We start from the raw sequence: 6294 nt of genomic DNA, 5'->3' as shown, positions 1-6294 counted from the left end.
CAGATATCTGGGGGCGTGTTAGGACGAGCCGTTTTAGGGGGGCGTGGCAGAGTCTTAACTTTGATAAAGAATATCTCTTTGGTTTTGAGACTTTAGTCTTTGCAACTTCAGGGATCTTATCTATGCACAATCAGCTTGTAACACTCCAAAGAGAAAGGAAAACTTGAAATCGCATCATATGACCCCTTTAAAGTGCAGCAGACATGAAAAACTTTCAGTGAACCATTTTCAGATTGCGAAGACGTTCTTCCATTAGCATTATTAACATCGTATCTATGTTTTAATATTTTCATTAAAAATCATAATGTACAACATTACTTTGTGTTATATTATGTACATTGATATTAAATTTAAAAGTAATTAATAGTTAACTTATGTTAGCTGTCGATGGATTTTACATTTGTTACGTTTAAGTAAGATTTACTTTTATCTAGTAACCTAATCAATCTGTTGGTTCAACATCCTCTCTGTTGGAAAGTTGCGGAAACGTGATGTTTTTTTTGTTTGTTTGTTTGCTTGCTTGCTTGCTTGCTAGTGGAACAAATAGACAACAAGATAGTTGACCCTTATAGTCTGAATAGAATAGATCAATGAATGTGAAAGCAGACATCTCTTGTAGTACTGAACCGGTATTTGTGTCTTATACTTTACTTATATTTATATAATAATAATTAATCAATTAATTAATAATTTAATAATTAATAATAATAATAATAATAATGTAATTATAATATATATTTGCATTCATATATACTTTTTCTTTCCACAAACAGACACAGGTGCATTATTTTACATTTTGAAATAAAAAGTAATGAAAGCTCTCACAGAGGGTTTTGTTATATTCGGAATGGCTCATTTGAAATGAGTGCTCACATAATAGAACAGCAGGGTCTATTTTTATTTTTTTAACAACAGGCGTAACCTGAGAGTACCATGCGTTAAAACAAAGAATTGTAAATCTTTCAAACTTGTTTTCTTTGTTACTTCCAACTCAGTGCTCCATCTGTTTAGACTTTTGGGTGGAGCTGCACCAACTCCCATGTATTTCAGTTCTCCCTACAGAGAGTTTTTTTTTTTTCCCTGGGGCCTGGGGTCCCTTAACAAAGGACAAAATTGGGTCCCACTGTTGTTGGTATTTATTTGCTTATTCTCAACTTTGAGACTGAATGGAAATTTACAGAGCTTTGTACTGTTATTTAGTTCACATACCACAAGAGGGGGATCCAACCATAGTTTTTATTCATAGTTCTGTGTTCAGACCCATGAGGAAATAAAACAAATACTGTCATTTCCTGCTTGATCACATGTGGTATTCAAGCCAGAGGTTAGTTTACAGGCACTGATCTATGACCAGATGTCTACAAACTAAATTCTACTCAGACGTCAACAAAGCTGTTGTACATTCCACTACAAAGGTTAACATGTATCGACACGCCGGCACTTGCAGAAGGACATATTGTCATAGCTGCACTGCAAAATGTGCTAACAAGCAACTGTTACTTTAAAGAGATATTTCTACATCATTTAATCCATATAAAGTAGTTTTTGTGTTATAAATGAATGTATGTAGATTGATTCAACAATATTAAATAATATCAGTTCATTTAGATGTTAACATTTTTGTCAGTGTATGAAACTGCATGACCTTTCCCCTTGAGTAACATTCTGCAGCCTGTTCAGATAACAGTGCACAGCGTGGCACAACAGTTATTTCCTGTAGATTTTTTTACACTACTTTTATTTCCTGCTGAGTCCAGCTCGGGACTTTGATATACATTTTAGGATTATAACTGAACACATTAGCTGCAAGTGTAATGATAAATGTAAGAACACTGCTGTTTGTTATTTATTCTGTTACAGTATTGTGCACTGGCTACTTGCACTACTTGGATTCTTACATTATCAGTGTGTTTATTCCACTGTATTGCAACCACCACCCATTCTATAATTTCATCCTGTCATCATCACTTTAAATATGATATCACCTTTGGTTTTGAGACTTTAGTCTTTGCAACTTCAGGGATCTTATCTATGCACAATCAGCTTGTAACACTCCAAAGAGAAAGGAAAACTTGAAATCGCATCATATGACCCCTTTAACCAAAAACCAAACCAATTAGTAGATTTGTATAACTTTTTTTTTTTTTCATGGCTCCATGATGTGGACTGGCCATCTGGCAGACAGGGGATTTTCCCGGTGGGACGACGTACTTTTTGGGCCGATACATCTCATATACTATTTTTTTTTAACTCGTAAATCTTTTTGCAGCGTACATCCTTCTGGCAGCATGCATTTGTCAAAAAAGTCACCGTAGGATTTTTGTCCCAGATAGACCGGCCCATTGGCTCTTTTTTAAACTGACATTCCGCTGGTCCAATCACGTCTTTAAACAACTCCCCGCCCCTTTGTGAGCCTGCAGCGTCAGTGTGCCGCGTGCATCAAAATAGTCAGAAAGATCATGGAGAAGAAACGCGAAGGAGGCGCGGAGATATTACGCAAAAATAAATAAACAAACAGGCCCTTTAGGCAGAGGCTGCAAAATTTGTAAAACGAACACAAATGTTTTATGCAGCAGCCGGACCTTCATCAGCTCCCATGGCTGAGGCTGATGATGATGATGATGATGATGATGATCGTGGCCATAGAAGCACCGGCGCGCACAGAGAGGAGATTGGGAATGAGGAGAGGGAGAGAGATGAGGGAGAAGTTTGTGTAGAGCCTGCCCTGCAGTAAGCAGAACTGCTTTCAAAACTGAGCCAAAAACACAAGTGGCAGACAAACTACCTGTTTGCAAAATTAGAACACAGCAATAAAACTATTGCACTCTTTGCTCTGCGATTACGTCAGATTGTTACATTTATTAGCGCGGGTGTCGTTAATTACCAAACTATACCATCTCTGTCAGTGTTACGATAGGAAAGGCTAGTTTACACATTGTGCACAATAGACATATGGGCTGTGTCCGAAATCGCCCCCTATACCCTTAAATAAGGCACTATTTGAGGGAACAGCCATTTTTAGTGGTGTCCGAAACCATAGTGGACGTTCTCGAGTGCACTCATTCAATCCCACAATGCACTGCAAAAACGAGTGTACAACTGGTGCACGCTCAACGGCTAGAGAATGCCCATAATGCACCGTGAGAGTCACGCGCCGAATGAATTCCCGCATCTCGCCAGAAGATGCGGCCCGCAGCTGAATAATCAAGCCGTTCATTTTTACAAAGCGCTCATCCATAGCGTACAGCATAATGTACAACACGGGTATAAATGCATTGTAAATTGATTATTAAATTGTTTGATTAGGGTTTATACATAATTTCCGTGACAGAGTTCAAGATAAATCCTTTAATCTTACTACTGGAGCTGCTAGTTTGCTAGTTTCAAATGATTAATAAACAGCAAGCACAAACTATGCAAAAGCGGCATTCCCTCCGGTGCACTCAGTGTCCGAATTCACTACTCGTTTTCATTCACTCCTTCTAGTAAACTAAATTAGTGACCTAATGTAGGGAATAGTGAATGAGGGTATAGGGGGTGATTTCGGACACAGCCTTATTGATATTTAAGCTAGTTCTGCTATGTCTTCCCTGCAGAGCGATTTTTAATGTGTCTCTGATACGATGAATGCCAGCATGTTTTAGGATTCATTAGTGTGGATAGCACAGTTTTATTTTATTAATAAATGACACTTTTTAGAAGTATTTAATGTGTCAGCTCTGTCCTACTTAATATATGACTAGTGCTTTTATGGAATAGGGGTTGGAATATATATTTAAGGATGCGCAAACATGGGTGGTATTTGTGATCGTATGGGCCGGTCTGGGCCAAAATGCCAGGGCCAATTTTTTTTGTACTAGTCCAGCCCTAGCTCCATCCAAAGATTATTGGGTTTCCAAATGATTGTAAGAGTGTGCTTACACAACTATGTGGTGGAAAATTGTGGACATTAACCTTATTAAGTGAGATAAAACAGTCTAGTTTATCCTGTGGTTAGCCCTAGATTTTGTCCCAGATTAAGACAAGGGTAAATCCATTGTTGTTGATGATGATGGTAATAAGTGTGAGATAAGGAATAGGCATACACACTTTAACTGATCACAGTCTCACGGATTGGAACGTCATCTCTGACAATCCACAGCTTCTGTTCCAAATGGCAAAACTGTTTATCCAGATCATGATTTCGTAAAAATTGCTTATCTCAACATTGATACATTTCGCTTAAATTAAATGAGCTCAGATCACACTAAAATGCATTTTTTTCTGGCTGATCCATGGTTCGTTTAACATGGTTCATTTCTGGAAGGCAGAATCTCCATTCCTACTGCCACCATTGAGTGTCCTCCCATTGTTCCCATCTCTTTCGCTATATGCAAGAATTATCACATATTTAGCTAAGTACACTTACTGTAAGCTTCATCAGTTTATAAATGTGATGTCTTCGCAATGCTTTAATAAAAAGGCCTGAGGTGATTAAGATCATGATTAAGAAACAGAAAAAGTTGTCAATATATCAACAAAAGGAAACGCACAGAAAGGGATACAGTTAAGCAAAACTACACTGCAAAAAGTGGTAACCTGCAATTGTTACGTTAAAGATATAATTCTACATGATTTAACCCATATAAAGTAGTTTTGTAGTTTGTAGTTGTAAAGTAGTTTTTGTCCACAAAATATGTTCTTTTATTTTACTGCGTCCATGTTACACATATTGCATGTACAGTGCACAGCATAAATGAGTACACCCCCTCTAAAACTTAACAAATTCAGCAATTACTCTTTACTTAGAAGATATGTTAAGGTTCTTTGGAGATGTAATGTTGGCAAAAGCTGTGAAAAGAGTGACACTTTATCTCACAGAGTATGACGCAGCCTGCAGAAGTGACATGCATGGTTGTTGTCACCACTAGAATTACCTACTGTAGCCAAAGCACAATAAACTCATTTAACCTCTTCCGGGGCCCATATTTACAAAATAGAGACTTCTGCATGCAGATTTATGCTACAAGCTTTTGTAGAATTGTACAGTAAGAAAGTTATTTCCCTTAACCAGGAAATTAACGTTCTTAGAATTGACAAGACAGTTGACCCTGAGAGGTCAAGTAAATATCTACAGCGGATCTAAAATATTCATAATTAATTATAACTAGTTATGATTAATTATTCATATTTCCCATGAGCTGATTCGTTACAGTAGTAATATCCATAATTACAAGCAGCTAACCATAAACCCAACTCTAACCCTAATTACATGATGTTAATTAATATTACTCAGTACTTATTTGTGTAATTACACTGTAAAAAGAATAACTTAATAAAGTGCAACTGAAAGAAAAAAAAGTCATACAGAATTTGGAATGTTCTCAGCAAAAATGTTGACAGAATTTTTATTTTTGGGTGAACTATCCCTTTAAGTGAGAGCAAGACAGGTCCAGGCGGAAGACAATGAAGTTTCAGTTTTCACAGGCAGATGCAGTGAGACAGGCTTCTGGTCCTACAGGCAGACAGAGTGAGACGAGGATAGACTCTTGCAGGCAGATACTGTACATAGTAAGAGAGGCGGAGGTGGGGAGAGCTGAAGCCCTGCTGCTATGAGTGTGACCTTGAGTGAAAGAGAATAAGAGAGAGAAATGGCTGAAAGTTACTCAACACATTGCTCAGGCTTTGGGCCTAGTTAATGACAATGATTATTGCTGTTGGCTACTGTTACCTCGAGATCTGCAGTTGTATGGCTTATAATGTCATTTCCTCCCACTATAAAGGTCTCAAATGATTCTCCATGCTTATCTTTTCTCTTTTTCTCTTTTTACCAGCTTATCTCTTTTATCCTGCAGAAAAACTAAACATCTGCCAAAAACATAAACACTTACTTCCACATGAGCATTCAGTCTAAACCCACACCAAGGGATAATCCTGTTTGTTTTGACTAGACAAAGCCTTGTTTATGTTTGATTTGATAGAGAACTGAGCAATCATGGAATTTGGTGCAAATATGTAATGATAATCCCACTGTTGTTGTCATTATTTAGCATGTTATCCATTATTTCTCTTTTAAGGCTGTCAGTGTAGAAAAATATCTTTTTATTTTGTTTTCATCTTGTCAGGGGTTTTCCATCTAAAATTCATATTTTTAAGTAGGTTCTGTAAACTATAGAATTGTTTCACACTTTTATCACACCTTGTGTAGGTGCTTCATTTATTTATGAGGTTATTTATATAATGTAAAACAATTATTGTTTATGTGTATTATGTACATAAACACATCATCTCAACATTTAATCTGTGCAGACTAAC

The sequence above is a fragment of the Sinocyclocheilus rhinocerous genome, unplaced genomic scaffold (assembly GCF_001515625.1).
Source record: "Sinocyclocheilus rhinocerous isolate Xijiao unplaced genomic scaffold, SAMN03320098_v1.1 scaffold947, whole genome shotgun sequence".
NCBI lineage: Eukaryota > Metazoa > Chordata > Actinopteri > Cypriniformes > Cyprinidae > Sinocyclocheilus > Sinocyclocheilus rhinocerous.
The sequence above is the reverse complement of the archived record's forward strand: the minus strand, read 5'-3'. Positions refer to the sequence as shown.